The sequence below is a fragment of the Vicugna pacos genome, chromosome 5 (assembly GCF_048564905.1).
Source record: "Vicugna pacos chromosome 5, VicPac4, whole genome shotgun sequence".
Lineage (NCBI taxonomy): Eukaryota > Metazoa > Chordata > Mammalia > Artiodactyla > Camelidae > Vicugna > Vicugna pacos.
In genome coordinates this window covers 88,786,514-88,808,496 of record NC_132991.1, presented here as the reverse complement: position 1 = coordinate 88,808,496, position 21,983 = coordinate 88,786,514, and the positions used below count along the sequence as shown (strand labels likewise).

At 40.4% G+C, this 21,983-nt stretch overlaps 1 protein-coding gene across 2 annotated transcripts in view; it reads right to left on the bottom strand.

The window, feature by feature from the left end:
* CAB39 (calcium binding protein 39) overlaps positions 1 to 18,601 on the bottom strand; it is an 81,116-nt gene extending 62,515 nt beyond the window's left edge. Inside the window, exon 1 of one of the 2 annotated variants that reach the window (XM_072961833.1) lies at positions 18,221 to 18,601. The gene's annotated coding sequence lies outside the window, so the exon portion shown is untranslated. Of the gene's footprint in view, positions 1 to 17,372; positions 18,194 to 18,220 lie in introns of those variants that run through there. The other variant, XM_072961834.1, reaches the window with a different exon arrangement.
* Between the last annotated feature and the right edge of the window lie 3,382 nt (positions 18,602 to 21,983).

Sequence of the window (21,983 nt, the reverse complement as noted above, 5' to 3'; positions counted from 1 at the left end):
ATTATTTATAATTAAACAACATCCTTTTCTGAAATTAGTTCTAGTAGAAACTAATTTAACAAACCTCATTATATTATCCAGTTTGACAGTGAAGCAACTTTCATACCAGGACTGCTTAGTTGTGGGGAAAAAATCGATCAAGAAATCCACTATAACATGAATTCATGACCTTTCTCCAATTACCACCTACTTAAGTTATTGGGGGAGGGGTGCAAAATGTATTCTTTACATATAGTAACTATACTAAAATACATGTTAAATAAGGATGATGTTAAACATTTAAATTTGATAGATTTTTCAAAAGTATAGGTCTGTGATTTGAGAATATTTAAAAAAAATGAATTTACAGACATGTGTTTTAGAAACAGATTCCAATGATGATATAATAGACTTTCCATTCCTAGACTCATCTCAGTCTAAGCAAAGCCAGAGGCAAATTACTAGGCCTAGAAGTAAACTGACAGACTACATCATCACACCTGACAGCAATTTCAGTAGGCATCAGGTAGGAATATTTTGTAGTAGACCTGTATCCTTATGTCCTAAGACCTGTATCTGGGACTGGAATAAACTGTATGCGAGAGATGTCTAGTAGAAAGAACTCAGGCATTTTGAACAGTCTAATCAGACGTATTAACATATAAATTACCACCACCATGCTAGCCTGTGAGCTGTCTGGGAGCAAGAGCCATAATATTCAGTCTGTACTACGTTAAGCACTGCTGGCAACCAAATTTCTATAAAATGCATCCAGTTGTGATTTTGTTACAAAGAAGATACAACTTGGGGGAGTTGGCTCAATCAGAGGACCACACGCTTCCCCAACCCCCTCCAGTTATTCTCTAGGATTTCAGCTTGTCACCATCTGTCTTAGGAGTGTGGTGTTCCAAACGAGACCCTATACTCCATATGCAATCTGACCAGCCCACTGACCAGCCAAGACAACCTATCCACAGATTTCATATAAACACCATTAACAGTCTTGATATATTACATGAGCTCTCTATCCAGTAACTTAATTGACTTGAATGTTCAGTAGTGAACCACATCTTCACCCACTGTTTACTATAGCTTTCTAGGATGTATCTGTAGGGTTGAACAATAATTATTCATATTAAATTGCTTCTGATTTAGATTCAATATACATCTGACATTTCAATTTTATTTTTGGATCTTGATTCTGTTATCCAGAGTATTATTAGCTTTCCTTACCAGATGTCTGTCAACTACAAATCTGATCAGCAAGTCACATCCTTTACTCCCTGCTAAAAGTACAAATACTGGAACTTTCCAGTTAAAGCCTGCCATCAGTCTGCATTGTGTGTACAGTCATTTAAACAACCACAAGGCCACCAGGCCACCTAACTGTATTACCACTAGTGGTGATGGCTTACAGATTTGTCTGATTTCATAACACACATATATTCATACACAAAAAATAAGTTATCACACACAGAAAGTATCACCAAACAGCACTTATCCTCACTATGTAAAATTACACTGATATTCTCCATTCTATTTTATTCTATCCAGGTCCCCTGCTTCCTTCCCTCCCTTTTAAAATGCTAGTCATACATAGCCCACTAAGTTGATTTCACAACCAACTGACAATATGGGACCCGCAGTGTAAAACAGATTTATAATCAACCTGGGTGGTTCATTTACTAATGATAGCTATCTTATTCACAATGCTGAACTTCTCAAATTATTACAAGGCAAAAAGATTTCATCATTTGGTTTAAGACCTGAAATCATAGTTACATATTACAAAGCATTATTTAGAAACATCTGTAATACATGACTAATTAACTGATTTCCATGAATATGTTAAAGGCCTTTTATCAATATGGATCAGCCATCTTTAATTTTATCTACACTGATTCATTCACATTCTAAGGAATTAAGTTATACAATCATAGTTTTAGAATTAGTGTCAGAAAAGGTAAACTTCAACTATTTCTTCACAAATTAGCACTCTAATAATATGAAAGGTTAATCAATGTCTATATTTTAAAATATGAAACTGTCAATCTTCAAGGATAATATTATAACTCCATTTTTCTTCTGGTTAAATTTACTACTCCCTCTGCCACAAGGCTGTGTAAGCACAGTCCATATGATCATGAGCAAACATCATGGCCTCACCCATGTTTCAGTAAGTAAGAAAAGCAAACAGCCAATCCTGCTCTTTTAAAAAGATGGCAATTCTTTACAAAAAAGTGTAATTCACAACTTGAACAGTAAACAAGTGAGAAAATTTGAAACAAAGTTCAAATATGAAAAATAAAAGCCTTTCAGAAAATTACTTTTGTGTCAAAAAATTAAGATAGATTGAAAAGGTAAAATGCTGTGGTTTTAAAGTTATACCTGAGAGTGGTGAAATAATTTTTCTTTCTTTCCTTTTAGTCATTTCAATGAAAAACTGTATTTTGAATAAACAATTTCCTTTTTAAAACTTATAACCTTAAAACTTATTTCTAGAGGATCAGATGTAAACCTGGTCTTCTTCAAGGTCCAGCGAGGCTATTTCTGTTCTGGCTAAATGCCCACAAAAGCACAAACATGCCACAAAACCAGCCTGAGCTGAAGCACCATAGTTGGAGATTCGAAGGTTTGTTTTCTTTTTAAACTGCTCAAAGGCCACCGTATGGTGGTATTCAGTGTAAATAGACTTCTTCCAGCAGAAGTATTTGGAGTCACAGAATATACAACTGCATGGCCCTTCAGAGGACCATGTGGAACACTTTACTCAAGGATGATTTCTCTGAGAATTCTTCTAACTGGTCAACATTCCTTCCCATCCCTCCCTATCAACATACTCACTGGCATATGGAGGCTTAATCCTGGGTTGAGAGAAAAATTCTAGATAAAATAATGAGGTTGAAAAGCATTTTATTTCAGAGGAAGTAAGTGAATGTACTTGTCAACTGACCGGCATGATCAAACTTAACTCTTGCTTGTGCTTTTGAAGGGAAAAAGTTCCCAATTCTACAGCCGAAACTCAGCTCAGGGACCAAAAGATGTGGACACGCCTCATCTTGTGGCACACGTTCACTAGGAGTTCCAGGACTGCGTTCTAGGGAGAAAAGGCACACACAGGAAGACTGAAATCTATGGAAGACTAATATATGCCACCCGACCCTGCATGAAAAATCCCAAATAAGAGATCCGAGTAGCAAGCTCAGAGGATAGACAGGGCACTGTGTGCCGACTTCAACAGACGAGATGTTTCTTGAGCTGCATTTTGTAGGCACAATAAATCTGGATAACAGAAAAATGTATTATGACTGATTAGGGAGCTTTACGCAACAATCTGAACTACGATAAGGAAACAAAAATTATTTTGTAATTTCATCAAGTTCTGGTGGGTAATAAAGTATCAAATGAAAAGGAAGGCAGAAGGCAATGAGTTTACAGAACTCACTGTAAACTCAAGTGCTGTTTACAGAATAACCACATGCCTTCTTTTATTGCTCAAAGAACATTCCACACTTTATGGAGTGGTGCTTTCCAGGTGAGTGTTGACATGACAATACAGGCACAATGGAAAACTTGGCTTTTAATCTGAAACCTGTATTGAAAATGCACAACAGAAACATCTTATACCCAAGAGAGTATAAAAAGTTAATCCCCCAAAACACTCAGGAAAAGCTACAATGAATACATTTACTTACGTTAAAAACTTATTTCCTTCTGCAAAAATTTTGAACGTGGGATTCTGTTTTTCCTTTGCTATTTAGCAGAAGAATGCTACCAACTTAAGTGAATATGATTACTAAAATATTTGTGGAAGTGCTCTAAAATCTGCAAAAAAAGCACACAGAGATTATCATTTCTGTGCAAGCCTCAAAAACCTACCTTCTTGGTTTTTAACTTGATCTACTAAATGTTTAAGTTACTGCTAACCATATCACCAACCTATCAGAATCATAGTGGTTTAAACAGGAAGTTATTGAGTTAAATATTAAAATTTGGCTTTGTACAAGTGTCCTTGGGGGTAGCGGGGGCAAAGTGGAGTCCGGTGAGCCAGGCTTTAAAGTTTTTCCAAACTAAAATGGTGTTAGCCATGAATCTGACAGTAGCTTTTAAATCTTGCCCTAAGGTCGCAGCAGGTGAGGGTCTACCTCCTCTCTGGCCTGAATACCTCACTCTTATCAGGTTTTTATGCTGGGCTTCTGTGTCAGAAATTTAACAAATTTTAAAAAACTACTACTTATAACATAAAACACTGTCCGTTAAACACATCTGCATGTTGAACAGAGAACTATTTCCTGAGGCAAACAATGACCTGGCCTCCAACTCAATTTATGCAACTAGATTTGAAATAAAGTGCTGGTTAAGCTTTTGAGTCTTCAAAAGGCAGATGATTACTGCTGCTGGCCCCTCAGCTGTCAAAGCAGAGCAGTTACAAGAAAACTATAGCCCTGGACATCTCTGGTACCCAATTGTAATGAAAAGTTCAGTGGCATGAATAATGATGGGGGCCATTTCCATACGTACAGAGCATCAAGAAAAGTAGTGATTTAATTAAACTGCACGCCAGTTTAACATTATTCCTATACCTTGTACTAAGATGCTTTAAACTTGAACTGGGTACTTTTACAGACACTGTAGAGAACTGAGACATATACTAAGGACCCAAAGCTGCACTAATAAAGGATCCACAGGGTCTCAGTTTCTGGAAAAATTATGCTTCTGCTCAGTGGCTGGTTTGTTTTTTATTTCCTGAACAGAACCTTGCAATGGAGCTTGTTTTCTTCTTTGTCCTAAAAGTCAAAGCAAAATGAGTGGTCCCCAGCTACTTAGTGTCAAAGACATGCATTTATCTGTGTACTAACCCTGCTCCAGGAATCATTTCATTTGTCTTTCCTTGTTTTTTCTTTGCTACTTATCTAATTCTCTGGGGGTGAGGGAGAAGATGGGACAGAAAGGAGAAAAAAGAAGGAAACATACCCCTATATTTTTCCACTTCCCTAAAATGAAAGGCAAGGAACATGAAAAATGAACTAGCTAATTTTAACATGAGGTGTAGCCTTTAACCTTACTACCGTGATAAATTTGTTAAATACTGCAGGATCTAGTGGTCAATTTTCTTGCTGGAGTGGAAACAGGTAACACAGGTAACATCCTATCTGGGAAGAGATTACTAAATTAAGTCAAACAGGGAATGTGTATCAAAGCAATCAACATGTACGGTGTATAGCAAAATACAGTACTTCCATCATTTTTCCTTAGAGTCAAATAATTTCTGTGAATAACAACGGCCCAGGCCTCCTCTGTAATGTGAGAGATGGTTATCACAGCTCCTCCACCTCTCAAAGAGCTCCGACTTAAGAATGCAAAGCCTGTTCAGTCCCTGCCATTTGGTAAGTAAGGATAAATTTAAAATACTTTCAAGTTTATTCAAGATATTTTTCAAGTCCCTCTTATGTATGAGGCATTATAGGTAAGAGGTCTAAATGGCTGCCTTTATAGAAAATATTTTTTAACCAGTTATACAAAGTGTATGCTATTCAACTAGTGTAAAAAATATCATTCATAAATTATAATAGTGACTGAGTTGTACTTCCAAACCTTTATTGTATATTTTATTCCAGTATCTTCTAGGAAATTAGGAAAAACAAGAAGAATATAACTAGGGATGAGAGCAGAGGCAGGCAGGGTGACAGGCAAAGGGCATTTCATTATAATCAAAACAAACTGAGAATGATGAGCTAAACCAAAAGCTACCCAATTAGCAAACACTGCTGGTTTAGACAAAAAGCAGATTAACAAAGCAGAACTCGGGTCCACACAGTCCCTCCTTCTGTATTCTGAGGATTGTTGAAGTAAGTGCAATGGCTTTTTGGTCAAAGGTGGAATTCCTTTAGTATCCTATGGTCTTATCCTTCACAGAGTCCTCTGGGCCTTGAGGATATCTTTGGCCAGAAGAGCTAAAATGAACCTGCTTGGGCTAACAAGAGAGATAAAGGACAAAATACGAATAGCAAGAAATATGTGGCCTCAGGGCAGACAAGCAACCAAGAAGTCCTTTAGAACGTGTACCTTGGACACCTAAACAAATCAGACAGGATGATGAGACTCCCAACAATCCTCACAGTTGGGAAGTTCATACAGTCACTCTATATTATCCCCAGCACCACCTCCTTCTGGCAACTGCCCCCTGACCATACATACACCATTAACACAGCTCCAATTGGAGGTGCCATAGTCTTAAAAGAATTGTACCCCTGCTGTCCACAGCAAAATAGCCTAGAGGGGCAAGTAGATCTCTGCTTAAAGTGTCTTTTGAGAGGCTGAAGCTCCATAAAAGATGTAGCAGAAAAAGTTGGTCTGCACTGGACAATCACCATGGAGTCTGTGTTCCTGGTGAGAACTACTGGTTGGACCCATGTGCATCTCTGCCTTTTCCCACAGCCTGAGTGTGTGACTCTCTCCTGGGATAAACTTTCATTAAATCCCTGCCTTGTTGAAAGAAACAGTGTTCCAAGTAGCACAGGGGCTACTTCCTAGGCATCACTGCTCCAGCCCTGTGTCCCAGAAAGGCCACTCTAGTAAGGCGAGACCTTAGACATCTCTCTTGAACCTCACAGAGGCCAAAACTGACGTAGTGAAGATTGAGAGTGGAACCGTCTTTTATTTTTCCAGGTATTCTGCATACTTACTTTTGGGGCCCAGAGATCTGATATGTGTCATTAAATGACAGAGGAAGAAACATAAAAAAATTTAAATGTGAAAACAGATTATGTCACAAACTGAGAAAAAGTTCAAGATTATATAAGCAAATGCAAATTAAATGCCATTTATTCCCCTGGCCTTCCTAAACTGAACTCTCAAGATGATTTTGTGAAACTCCTGATTTTTCCCTTGAAAACAGTTGCTCTAAAACTTGGAAGAAATATGGAAAAGAATTAAAGATTACATAAATATATTATATAACTGTATGAGTACTGGCACATCATCCCTTTAAACCACTCTTTCAAGAATTACATGGCATTCAACAACAATCACCTAAGAACTAGAACTCCCCTAGTGATAGAAGTGTTAGCTATCTTGACTGTAGTGGTGGTTTCACGTGTGTATACATCTATCAAAACTCATCAAGTTGCACATCTGAAATACGTGTAGTTGACTGTACAGGAACCATACCACAATAAAGATGTTAAAAACATTTAGAAACAAAAACTAGAACCCCTCAACTTCTCTTTCTTCAGTAGGTCCTTAGAAGCTACATATATGAGTGGAGGAAGGGTGAAAGAGGGAATTTGGGCAAAAACAAGGTGTTTACATTTAGAATCTCTCCTTTTAAGTATCTGACTTGAAGTAAAGCAGAACATTTTAGAGTTGGAACATCATCATTCTCATTCAGAGAAAAAAAAGTCTTTTGATTCCAATCTACAGAAAACCCTTCGGTTCCAAAGAGGGATCAGATAGCTGCCATGGCCATAGAATTAATGCCTCAAGAACCACACTTTAGGGGGAGACACCTGAGGGTCTGAAAAATAGCCTTGGTCCTTAAGCATCAAAAAAAAAAAAAAAATGAGGGGAGGGAGTAAAAAACCAGCTAGTTTTGCAATTGCTAAACATTAGATAACATAATTTATCATCCAAAACCAGGACAATTCAGGGAACAAAAGGGGACAGAATGATTTAATTATGTGAGGACAACAGGCACAGCCCTGGACTTTCCCTGGCAAACCAGGACATTTGGTTACCCCTACTAAACTGTCTCCTGCCACTTTTCTACTTCATTACCCTGAAGCAGCAAGGGCAAAGCACCCTCCACTGAGATCAAGGCCTAGCAGGGTCACCTGCACATAAATATTTGTCAGTGATGATGAAAATAAGTGTCTCTTGGCAATGTTTGGTATTTCAAATCAGTAAACATCAACAATTCACTGGGGGGAATATGCCCATGTCATGGAATAACTATTAACTCTTCAACCTCTCACCAACTACTCTTTGCTCCAGGCTAGGTAGTTAACAATTTACCAGTTCTCCTATAGACATATACTTAAATATTACCCTGATTCATCACACCTTGCTCTCATTGCTGAAGGGATCAGAGCAGGCTGATCTAATTGATTTAATTCACCCAAGAGCCCAGTATCTCAGTGTTAGCTTTTCCCTCTACTGAAACTTTGAGCTGTTTTACCCTGGCTTATGCACTCCTGCATTTGAAAATTACAAAAAATACATTTCATGCATGCCCCTAGAGAGCCAAGGCCATGTTCATATACTCCTCACAAGGTGGGATACTAAAGGAACATCAATAGTGAAAGAGTGTGTGTGTGCACGTGAGTTTCAAATGAAGGTAAGGTGTAACCCAAGCATGTGGTCTAAGACTGACTTTGATAAACCTGAAATAAAACTACTGAGCTCTCTACTAAGAGATGACATCACTGGGCTACCAGCTCTCTCTCCTTTGACTACTAGAATATTCTCAGCACCACTCCACCTAGGCTTATGATACTGCATCAAATCAGGCATACAGATAAAAGCAGTGCAGCATCAATTGGAAGAATCTAGCTTGTTCACACATCTTTAACAATTCAATGATTCAGAGAAGCAAACTTTATTTTTCTCTTCTTCCTGACAGCTAAAATATCTAGATCATTTTACATAACAGCTTTATTGACATATAAGTCACATAGCACACAATTCACCTATTTACAGTATACAATTCATTAGTTTTTCATATAGTCACAGGGTTGTGCAGCCATCACCATAATCAATAAAATATCTAATTGTTTCTGAGACACTGGAGATCACTTATAGTAAGAATGAAAAATGAATATGTTATTTTTTTTCTGACTTACATGAAATGAACATTTCAAGAATCTAGATATACACTGAACCATACAATTTCCCTGAAAGGCCAAATGAGCAATATAGTCAGCCCTCCATATCCAGGGGTTCCACCAACCATGGATGAAAAATATTCAGAAAAGAAAAATTCCAAAAAGTAAGACTTGAATTTGCCATGTGCTGGCAATTATTTACATAGTAGGTACAGTTGATCTTTGAACACAGGTTTGAACTTCAGGGGTCCACGTACATGGATTTTTTCCCCACAAAATCAGTACCATAGTACTACAAGATCGGAGGCTGGTTGAATCGATGGATGCAGAGAGCGGACGGTAAAGTTCCACTGCACAGGGGGCTGGCACCTCTAACACCCATGTTGTTCAAGGGTCAACTGTACACTGTACTTACGACATTTACATAACATTGTATTAGGTATTAAAAGTAATCTAGAGATTATTTAAAATATGCAGGAGGATGTAAAAAGGTTATATGCAAATTCTATGTCATTTGATACATAAGAGAATTAATCATCTGCATATTTTGGTATCCATGGGGGTCCTGGAACCAACCCCACCCCAACCCTGCCTGCGGATACAGAGGGCTGGGCTGTATATGACATTGCCTTATCTCAAGTCTCCATGCATCCTTACTAGCAGAAGCATTATCGATTTTTAAAATCTCTACTTAACAGCCTCTCTCTCATTGTTTATTTGCATTTATTTAGTCACTATCTGAATTGACTATTCATTTATACAGCGTTTTTAGCCTTACAACTTGTTTGAAAAACAACTTCTGGTAAGGGTTAAGAGCGTTAAGATCTTATCAGACCCAAGTTCAAATCTGAGTTCTGCCATTTAGAAGTATACACAAAAACCTTTGGTCAAAACATTTATCTTCTGAGTCTCGATTATTTATAAAATGACAGGATAACTATTAAATTGTTAACATGAATAAAATGCCCAGGATAGCATTTAAAAAATAGGGGGAGCTTACTAATAAATGGCAGTTACCAATGTGTATGAGTTTTTACTGTACTGGAGGTAAGTATTCACCTTCTATTATCATGCAAAAATTTTTTCACATATTTATCTTAAGTGTTTTTTTCCTTTCAATTGCTTGACAGCAGTGGAAATAAACCTGCTCCTCATCCAAAGGTCTGACAAATATTCATACAATTATATGTTCTTCTAATTAATATTTTTTAACTCATCCTCCCAACAGATTTATTTTCACAAAGGGTAGCTTAATTATCAAAACCGATTTTCCCAAAGAACAGATAACCAATTATCTAAAAATCTTCTTTAAAGCTAAATAATCTTTCCTCCTTCCCCATCGATGTGTGATTTCACTTATGTAGCAGATGCATACATACGTTTCACTAAACTCCCTGAGTTGCCTTTCTAAAAGTCTGACAGTACTCTCTGGCTAACAGTACACTAATTTAACCTGGGACATTTTCTTTCTTCGTAACATTCAGTATTCACATTCAAGAACAAGGTTAACTCTCCATGCTTGAGTCTTTTTTCACTCAATTAAGTTTATATTAGTTTTCTTCACAGAGATCCCAAACATTTCATATCAATCCTCCCAACTGAAGAATTTCAATTTTTGTTGCTGTGAGATTTTTCTCCCAGTTTTTTTTTATAACTGGATATTGCCAGCAAGAAAAATGTTACCAACTTTTAAATATCTTTATGTGGTATAGTTATCTTACTGAACTCTCGTTTTTAGTTTTCAATCGATTCTACTGGTTTTCCTAGGTTTAAGATTGTGACATCTGCAAATATTGCTATTTTCCACCATTTTTCAAACAGTTATACCTTTTATTTGATGTATTTTTGCATCAGCCAGGATGATATCAAACATCAGAGGTGCTGGGCATGCTTGTTTCATGTTTGGATTTCAAGAGGAATTCCACCAGTGTTCTCCCACTAGTAGGTGGTTTGCTGTTGGTTTAAGACAGATTTTTCAAAACCTCCTACCAGCTTTTAAAGAGTTCATAATCAGGAAGATCTGTTGAATTAACATTTTAATCTTGGCACATACTGGTATGATACAGCATGTTCAATGTATGCTAGTGCCAGAACCCAAGGGTTCAAAACTAGATTCTGTGACTTACTGGCAATTTATCCTTCGGCAGATTATTTAATCTCTTGGCCTAAATTTCTTCACCCATAAAATGAGGATAATAATAACCACCTCTTTCTTTGGGTTGTTCTGAGGATGTTAACTGAGATAATGTATTAGAACAATGCCTGGCACACAGTAAATACCAAGCGTTACATGTCATTTGTCCTCTTTAATTAAGAGAATTTCCTATTTAATTAAATTTGCTGGTGTTTTACTGAGAATTTTCAGGGCTATTTCTATAAGTGAAACTAAAGCATAGTTTTCTTCTTTCGGAATATCTTATCAAGTTGTCTTTCTTATATTTTATTATGCTTCTGAGCGTTTGTGCTGGTTTTAAAATATGATTTTTATATCTTCTGGTATTTTTCTAGGATCTAGAATAAATGAGACAGTTTATTGATAAGTTTTTCAAAGTTTTAAAAAGAACTTTTAATTTCTATACTATCAAGGTCTGAAGCTCCTTCCTCTCTTTTCTTTTGGTTAGGAGGCCATGGCCTTTAATATACATTAAATATATTCCATGATTAACAATCCATTCAAGTGCTCTACCCCTTGAGACAATTCCTAAAAGCAACCAGTTCCACTTTCATGATTAGCTTTCTCAAAGCTGCACATGACATACAAATTTAGATCCAGCCTCTCTCTCTCTGGTCACTTTCTTCTGGATGTACTGCTATGTCTTGTTCCTCCTCCTCCTTTCTTATTCCTTCCTCTTCTTAACAACAAAAGCCTCTGTAAAAAATAGTTGTGCCCTTTCCAAACACCTATGACATCCTATGCTAAGCACGCTCATCCCTCACTACATTTAATTTTAAAAGTGGGGGAGCTTTCACAAGATAAAGAAAAAGCTAACATTCTTCACCTTCACCACCCCTCTGCCCTCCACCATAAGTTTTTAGCTTTTGTGAGGAAGGAGCTCTCTCCGACTGTCTAGCCCTCTTCCCATCAACTTACTTCCAGGCACTCACTACGCAGTCTTCAGGAATCAGAGCAAGACTAGCTCTTGAGTAAACAAATGGGTTATGACCAATCTTAAAGAACAATATAAAACTAGGAAGTATTTACTTTGCGGTGTGCATGTACAGGAAGATGGTACCAGTTTCTTCTCGCCTACTCGAGAAGACAAGGCACAGGGATGCCGGCCACTGTACATGCAACTAATCTGCCAGCTGAGGAAAAGGGTACTGTAAAGCTATATTCTAATACAATGAACATAAGTAAAATGAATTTGTAAAGACATCAAATGACTTCTAAGTCATCTACGAAGTTCTATTAAGCCCTAGAAAATATTCCAACTTAAATTACTAATAATCTCAAATATGAATGAAATGATGAATCTGTACAGATCCATGTCTCACCTACATCTTTATCCAAGACACTTAACGAAATCCTGTTAGGAAAAGAAACAGCTAATAAACAGACGGTAGCTTCTAGAAATCAACACTTTGCTAAAGACTCACTCCTTTTTGGAATCTGTCCAGCAATCAACATCAAGTTCAGTGTCTATGGTTCATGGATTCTACCTTTTTTCCTTTTTTGGAAAAACAGTACATTAGCTTCACTAAGCTTCCTGCACAGCTAGCTCCCTCTCTCCACAGCGCTTCAAAGACCACTGCCAGCTCCGCAGTAATGTGAAAGTTCTCTCAGTGTGCTAGGTTATCACACGTCCTGACCAAAAATACTTGATCTCATCAGTTTCTGTAACAGAAATTACCTATATTGCAAGATGATTCTACATTTCAATACCTTGTGGTGGAGGCAACAGAGTATGGTGGGGTTCAAGCATACCCTCTGGGACCAGGGTTTCAAATCTGGGGTCCCTTTTTAGGTGTGACTTCAGACCAATTACTTAGCTTCTTTTTCCCTGTTTACTCACCTGAAAATAGGGTTACTATAGGATTAAATGAGGTAAATATATAGAGAGGTCTTAAACTTTATACCAGAAGGTAACATGGGCCATGTTAGCAATTATTTATCCTTTTTACCTCATTCCTCATTCCTTTTACAAGTACAGAATCTTTATGTTACTTTAATACTGAATTGGTAGGCCTCAGTGATGCTGACTACAACTTCTCATTTCAGCAACTTAAGGCCATACTGAGGACAAAGGGGCAATGAAAGAAACAAAAAGAGAAACATTTAATCAGTGACAGGCAATGTAAACGCCTCAGTAGGTAACAGAAATGTCTAAGGTAGCCAGCATAGTTCAGGACAACGGAGAATCCTCCACGAACTGGACTGGCCCCCACCATTGATAACACCTTCTAAATACTCCTTTTCTTAGGTCAGGGAACAAAATTAAACCCCCAACAGCAATACCGAGGATGGGGAATTTTAAAAACTGCAGATAAAACAGTAAATAACAATTTTTACCTTGTTCTTTTAGTGAACCAAAACTATTAAGAATGTTAAATTGATTACCTTGTTCTTTTAGGGAATTGTAACTATAAGAATGCTAAATTAATCACTAATATAGGTCATGTATTTATTTATATTTAATTACATGCTATAAGGAAAGATTATTCTAAGTTTAAGATCTTGTTAAAAATAGTTTAAAAAATACAACAGTATAGCATAAAGCAATTTACAGCTATGAGGCAAATCAACTTTAAGCGGGTCCTTTTGGATATTTTAAAGCTTAATATTCCAAAGGGCTAATATCACAATAAATGATATATCCAAGTACAGATCAAAAAGAGTCTAGGTTCACTTGAAGGCCACTTTCACATTTTCAAAGTCTTAAAATATTTTTGAAAGTGAGTATGGTACAGTAGAAGGAGTTTTAGAACTTCGGTTATCGTAAAAGCTAAAAGGTATTGAACACTTAGAGCATTTCAGACACATTATGCAAAGCATTTCTTACTGTATCTTCAAATCACCACAACCATTTCATGCGTAGGCTTTACTCCCGCTATTTTACAGATGAGAAAGCCGAGGCAGAATGTGCACTAACCACCCTGCTCAAGAAAACACAGCTAGAATCTAAGTCCAGGAATTCTCAGGCTAGAGCCCTTCCTCTTCCAGGCTGAGCTTTAGTTTTCTCACTCATAAAACAGTCTTGACAATACCTTCTCATTCTAACATCCTAAGAGTTTATAAATTCATGTAACCTCACAGTGTTTCTCAAATTGAATGGTGAATTACTTTAGTAACTAATAACATACATCAAAAAATAGAACAGACACCAAAGATTTACACTGTAAGTGACTATATTTCAACTAAAAAAAAAAGGAACCAACAGACTCTGTTCATCCCCCAATAGAACAAAATAAAAAGTATCAGATTGCATATATTGTACATAGAAAGGCCTAAGTATTGTTTCACGAAACTTCTTTTTCAGTTCTGACAATGTGTTTATATATGTCCTGAGTCACTAATCAAAAATGTAATTTCTCACTGTGGGCTGAAGTTTAAAAGGAGGAGCGGAGGTCTTGAAAAGTTACTCACCTAAAGTGTTCATTATTTTACCTAACAAAACTAAATTATTTCAACCTTAATTGGATTCCAAATCTGCTGTAAGTAATCATCCCAATTAAAAACTAAATACTTTGAATTCCATACTAATTAGTATGAAAATAAGACGGTTTCTCAAATTATGTTCCAATAGAATCCTCCTTCAAGATATCTGCGAGTATTTCCTGGGGAAAGGGGGTGTTCTTGTGACCAAATATACTTAACAAATTGAGAAATATTTATATTTCCCCCCTAGACAGTCACAATGCATATTATTAAAAACTCTGAAAAGCTCAGAAGAAAAAAAATAAACACAACCACTATCAAAAAATAAAAACTGATTAACTATTTTTAATCCAGTGCTCTTCTACACTTAAAATTTCATTCTGGAACCTCTCCCACCAAGTACTAACCTCTCACAAGACTAGATTCTGCAAAACACAACTTAGGAAATACTATTTTATGTGAACTTATCAGGAAAAGGGAAATCCTAATAAGCTTCAGCTTTACAGCTTAAAACCTAATTCAAATAAGCACAAATAGAGCAGAAATACAGAAAATACACAGAAAATTGTATTTTGGTTAAATATTTCATCTCTGCTGACTAGTTTCATCAGAATATTACATGGCTGAATCATTTAATATATATTTACCGCAACAATGTATTATTCTCTAAAAACACGAGATGGGGGAAAGGGTTGAGAAAAGAGATATGAAAAAAGGTTTAAAAAATCTGCAATTCAAATAAATGACAATCTACCGTACAAAATTTACATAGGAAATCTACTGAGACAAAATCTCACATACACAGGAAAAACTTGTAACACACAAAGGCAGAACAGAGAATAAAGCCATATCGCAAATAGACAGCCAAACAATCTGCAAGGATCTTTTCGGGGACCTGAGTTTCTGCCTCCCTGCTGGAGAATCCAGAGTAAGCTGATAACATGCCATCAAGGAGGGGAAGGGTTGTTCACCTGGACTAGGAAACCTCTGAGACTGGCATGTAAAACAAGACCCAGGAAATGGGCAATAAAAAATGCTGTGGAACAAATTAATTCAAAATAGATATTTGAGGAGTTATAAATACCCAAGGGTGGTGAATTTCGCTCTCATCTCTTATCAGTGACAGAACCCTGGGCTGGAAACAATCCTATGATCTAAGACAGCATACCACCCTTTTGTAGGCAGAGGATTAGTACCAATTATAGCCAAAGAATACTATCTTAAGCATGTTCTTCACATGTTCAAATTTGTTTCTATATTTTTAGTCCCTTCTTTTCCACTCCCTTTGCCTTTAGTTAATATTTTTCCTTTCCCTACAACAAACAGCTAGCTCACAGAACTTCACAACATATAGTACTTAAAAGTTGACAATGAAACTGGACGTGAGGCTTGAGGATTTGTTAATCATTAACTTACTAAACTTGTACTTTACAACCACATAACATTTACTTCTTAGCCATTTATTCATAAGTACAAAAGTAAAAAAATTGAAAAAATATATATTTTAATCTAAGACTGCCTGAAGCAGTGAACTACTGTATTGTGAAATAACATGAGGCACCTGACCAACCAGGAGAAAAAAATGTTGAAGCATGGTTACATGCCATAGAGCTCACGTAAAGAAACTACTTCAAGACCACAGGCAAAGAGGAAAGGTACTCAGTAGAGGAAAAATAGCCTCCAGAAAGTCTATACACAGGATCCCTGAAAATAGAGCAAAAGAGACTGAAGGGATTTTTCCGCCGGTTCCCTTATTATAATAATGGGATGCCTGAAGCCTAGAGAGGTGCGATGACTTGCCCAGAGTGACATGACTAGCTAACGAGTCAAGACCCAGCTCAGATCTTTCACTTCCCAGGCTTCTGCATTGCCCACTACAACACAAGGCTTCCCATCTACTCTACAAGACTAACATGAAAAATAAATACTACCTACTGGCCTAATAAAAACTATAAACCAGTAATCAGATTATAACTCTACACAACTAGAGCATTTAGAATAACACATCTCATTTTGTATTATAAACTGTGGTTACTGCCTGGAAACTTATTAATAACCTCATTAGGCTCTATCTACAAACCTTCATTCTAAAGCACTAAATCAAAAAAAGTTGGCAAGAAACCAAGACCCTACAGAGGAAATAAAACTATTTCATATGAGAGAGTCATATTTTGTTTCAGAGAGCACAGATTTTGAAGTGAGGTATATCTGGGTTCAAATTCTAGCTCAACTGCACAATGTGTGATTGTGGACAAGCCTTCACCTTGATTTCCCACCTGCAATGATGCTGGGGATAATACCGCTTGATTCTTTGTCTATTTCAACTTTATGCTCATACAACTACCCCTCAAAACTTGCCAGCTACACCACAATGATAAACAGTATATTAAACACCTTTTAAAAAAAAAAGTCATTTCAAAGTAAGTTATGTTCAGCTCAGTAATTTCAAAATGTAGATACCTATTACACAATGCAAGAAGTTTTGATGCATTTTTGGGAACTGCAGAAACAGAAACACCTTATGTGCAGATGAGTTTATTTTATACACATGTTTCCATTACTTCTTAAGAGCCGGACATCTAATGAAGCTTTCTGCAAGAAATATTTTGCTTAGCCTGGACGTGGATTTATTTGAATATCCGGGAAGCTGTCAAAATCGATCTCAAACTGCATTATACTCAAGGCGCAGAATGTCAACTCTTCATTGGGCCTCCTCTCTCTTTTTTCACAAGAGCGCCTTTAATATCCCCTAGCTTACATTTCCGGGCCCATGAGTCACTGAGAAATGAGCTCTAAGTTTCCCTTAGAATGCCACTCCACAGCTCCTCCACAGCATTCAAGGATCTGGCCCCCAAACAACTCTTTGGCCTAGCCCCACTCCCCACCACGGTCCTACGCAACAAACTGCATTATGTACTATTTCCAGACTATGCCTTTTTACCTTTGTCCTCTAGCTTTACTGCCCCTCCACATACCGTTCTCTTCTGCAGCTCTCCTCTCTCCCAAATCCCATCGGGCCTTCAAGACCCCGCTTTGCACCGCCTCGCCCAAGAAGCCTTCCAGATTCCTGCTAGGCGGAAGTGATCGATCGGTCCGGTCTTCCCTGGGTACCTTTCTAGCATTTTGCAGTTCTTTCACAGGACTTATCACCTCCTTCCTTGTAGCGTGGTTATTTGTGTACTCGTCTTATCTCCCACACCAGAGCGTAAGCTCCTCGGGGGAGGGGACCGCGGGCCCGGGTTCACCTTTGAATCCCTCCGGCGCGGACAGACCAGGGCGCCTGCACACAGTGAGCGTGCAGGCTGGTTCAACCGAACTCGGGAACGCTCCGGCCGCACAATTCCTAACCAGAAATCAGTTAGGCATTTTCCCGAAATGAAGATCACAGAGATGCTCTCTGCCTCCCGATAACAGGAAGTTTACCAAGGGCCAGGAGCCAGGTGCCCGGAGCCCTTGTGCGGTGGGAGTGACAGTTGGCCGGGCCCGCACTTCCCTGCCGCGGCCGCGAACATCCCCACGCCGCCAACCCCGCCAGAGAACCACGGAAGCTGGCAGGACAGCGCGGGGCCCCCGGAGCTCCGGCCGCAGGCCCCCGGCGCCGCGCCGGCGAAGATGAGGGGGGAAGGCTCCGCGAGGGACCCGGGCCGAGCGGAGAGGGCAGGCCGGGCCGCTCCCCCGACTCCTGGGCCAGAGCGGGCCGGGGCGGCCGCCGCCACCTGAGAAAATGGAGGCAGCCCCGGGGCCGGTGATGGGCCGGGGCAGAGCAGGCGGAAGCCGGGCTGGCGTCCGCGCCGCGAGCAGGGTCGGGCCGGGGGTCACTCACGGGGCTGGGCCGGGCGGCTCCCTCTCCGCCTCCGCGTCGTCGCCGTCCCCGTCCTCGGCCGCCGCCGCCTCGGGCTGCTCGCTCGGTCCCCGCGGCGCGGCTCCGGCGCTCGGCCCCTCCGTTGTCTTCCGCCCGCTCCTGCTCCCGGCGACAGGATCCCGCGACGGCGGCGGCGGCGGCTGCGCGGGCGGACGGCGGCCCAGGGGCTCCCGCGGCGGCCGCCGCACTGCTGCGCGCGCTAGCTCGTTCGGGCTGTGGCTGCGGCTCTGTTGCGGGGCCCGGCAACGCCTTCGCCTTCGCCCGGCTCCCGCAGATTCAGTCTCTCCCAGGCCGCGCCGCTCCCCGCTCCCAGCCCGAGCCCGGCTTTGACGTGCGCACTGCGCAGCCGCCGAGGGCGCGATGTCGGGCGGCGCCGCAACGCCCCCTACGGCCTCGGGCGCCCCCGGGCGGCCGGGCGGACTCAGGCCGTAGGAGTCCGCGCCGAGGCCGAAGCGCGAGCGGGCGCAGAGAAAAGCGGAAGCAGAGGAAGAGAGTTCCTCTCTTTTCAACCTGCCACTTAAAAGTAGGTGCTCAGCCATTTGTCGTCTGTCTAAGCACTCTTCCTGGAGGAATCCTCCGTCCACTTTCTACCACCACTTCCTGAATTCTTAACAAAGCTTTATTTCTGCTCAAGGCCGGGGCCCGACTTGTGTAGATTCATCCCTTCATACTTTCCAGGGATGGGTAACTCATTTTGGCATCCTCTGAGAGAGAGCCTAGAAGGTGATCGAATGATCCATGTTAATAGGATTCAACAGCCTCGATCTGAACCTCAACTCCACCATTTAGCCTCCATGGGCTATTTCCCTATTCCTGCGTTCTTTCACACACAGTAATACAGTACCACAGGCTTACGATGATGAAGGAGATAATGCGTTGCAAGACTCTGACAAACAGACTCTGGTACAGAAAAATGCCATACATGCCTATTTTAGTTTCTTCCTGTTGCTTTGTTTTTAATTTGTAATTGAACAGATATTTTTGAGCATCTACTGGGTGCCACGTGCTACTCTGGGTGGTGGGGCAATGAACAAAACAGCCCCTACTCCTGAGACCAACAAACCAACATATATGTGACATTAGATGGTTTTCGGTGCTGTTGAGGAAAACCACACTGGCTAAGGAGGGAGAGAGTGCAGGGCATTGGTATTCATAGTACTTCTGCAGGGGGTCAGCGACTCCAAGAAAGAGCCTAAAGTACCTTGAGCTATGTGTATGGAAAGGCAGAGGGAACAGCAAGGACGAAGGCCCTGAGGTGGGATGCCATGGAGGGCAGAAGGCAGAGATGGGGCGAGACTGAAGGCTAAACAGACCTAGGTGGAGACGATGGTTTTTGCCCTGAATGAAACAGGGTTAGGAGGGTTTTGAGCAGAGAGAAGACATGGTCTGACGTTTCAGAAGAATTACTCTCAGTTTGTGGTGTGAAGACCAGCCTAAAGGGCCTGATGGTTTCAGCCAGGAAACCAGTTAGAAGGCTTTTGAAATAATCCAGTGACAGAGACAGGCTCAGCCCAGTGGAAGACTAAAGAAAGAAGTGGTCAGGTTCTGGGCACATTTAGAAGGTAGAGCTGGCAGGATTTTATTGATTTCTCAGGTTGTTTGTTTGTTTGTTTCTGTTTTGTTTTCTCGAGCACCTGGAAGATACAGTTTGGTGAAATGGGGAAGCCGAACAGAAACAGATATGAAGGGAGGAACTTGGAAATGCACTTGGGGGGCGTATTGAGTTTGAGGTGCCTTTTTGATGCCTGAGTAGGAAGCTTAATGTGGAAGTCTGAGGTTTCGGGGCAGAGCTGGGCTGGAGATAGAATCTGAGGAGTTCACAGAGTAAGTAAAATCTCAGGACTCAATGAGATCATTTAGGGAGAGAGTGTTAATAAAAGGTAAGGCCAAGGATGAGCAAAGGCCTCAACAATGAGAGGTCAAGGGGATGACAAGGAACCAGCAAAGGATCCCGAGAAGAGCCAAGGTGGCAGGAGGAGACCCAGGAAAGCTTCGTATGCTGGAAGATCAGGGATGGAGGAAGGATCCATGCCTCCAAATGTGGCTAATAGTTTAAGTAAGGTTAGTACTGGTGATTGGTCATTGGTGTCAGCACCACAGAGGTATTTAGTGGCCTTGGTAAGATCTGTTTCTGCAGAGATGGGTGGGGAAGCCTGACTGGAGTGGTCTCTAGAAAGTATGAGACCTAGAAGGATCTCTAGAAAGAATGGGACTCTAGAACGAGAGACCATGAGTGTAGACAACATTTTCATGAAGATTTGTTCTAAAGAGGGGCAGAGAAATGAGGTGGTGGCCAGAAGAGAATGTGAAATCGAAACAGATTTTTTGTTTTATATCATTCGTTTTGTTTTGAGGATGGGAGCTGTTAGAGCCAACTTACCTGCTAATGCGAATGATTCAGGAGTGAGGGGACTTTTGATGATTGGGATGGAGCAGCTTTTCCTGGAGAGCTGTCCTTGAGTGAGCAAGAAGAGGAGGTTGCAGCGTGCTGTCAGGGGTCTGGTCTTGGGGACCAGCAAGGTCACGTTCACTCACAGTAACTGCGGGTGGGCAGTCCAGTGGACACAGAGGCAGGGAGCGTGGTAGATGAGGTGCCAGAACATGTGGACATTCCCTTTGAGCGCTTCTGTTTTCTCAGAGAAATAGGAAACAAGGTCATCAGCTCAGAGCATGAAGAGGGAGGAGCTTTTGGAAGTTTGAGGGGATAGGAGAAGGTGTAAAGAAGGGCCAGTCAGCAGGACCAGTCTGTTTCTCAGAGACCACATTTTGCTAGGATGGTGCAGGCACAGGTTGGTGGGGACTAGGATTCAGCTAGGGTTATTTTTGTTAGATAACTCCATAGAGAGAAAACAGGGAAAGAAAGGGGAGGGTGTGTATGTGTGTGTGTGTGTATATATATATACACACACACACACATACACAAAGACGCACACACACACACACATATACAAGGAAGTAGTTATAGTAATGGCCCACTGTTGCCTCCAAGCTGGATAGGAGGGAGGAGAAAATGGCAGGGGGTTGAAGAGCAGTGGGAGGGGAGACACCCTGTGAAAGTGGTAGTAGGATCTATGGACGGATGGGTGTTGTAATCAGAGTGAGCTGGAAAGGAGGAGATGCCAGTCAGAGAGCCAGATTGCTCACCCTGAAATTATAGAGGAAGCAGTTTCTAGTAAATGACAACACCTGGGGCAGCTTCTCAAACTGTAATGTCCATATACATTAATGGAACGTCTTATTGAACTGCAGATATTGAGTCCATGGGTCTAGGGTGGTGCCCTGCATGTCTAACAAGGTGGGGGTAGGATGGAGAAGGGTGCTGATTGTTCTTATTCTGGTTATAGCCTTGATTCCAAGACCTCAATAAATGCAACACACACACACACACACACACACACACACACACACACAAAGACTAATCTTGCTCGTGAATATATACATGAAAAAACGTAAATAAAAAGTGTGAAATATAAGTAAAATAATCACATGTTAAAAGTTAAGTTCATTCCAACCAAGGACAGTTGATCTCAAACATATTAGAAAAACCACAGCTGTCTAGCTGAGAGAGGAATCAGCTGGTGGAAAGGCCTGAGCAGGCGGTTCCTGGAGCTGTCTCTGCTTCTCTCTAGCAACCCTGGAAGGGAGGTGCCCGGCCCTCTTGTTTTATCTAATTTTGAAACTTTGTTCAATAAGAACTTTACCCCCACAGCTTTATTTTTTTGTT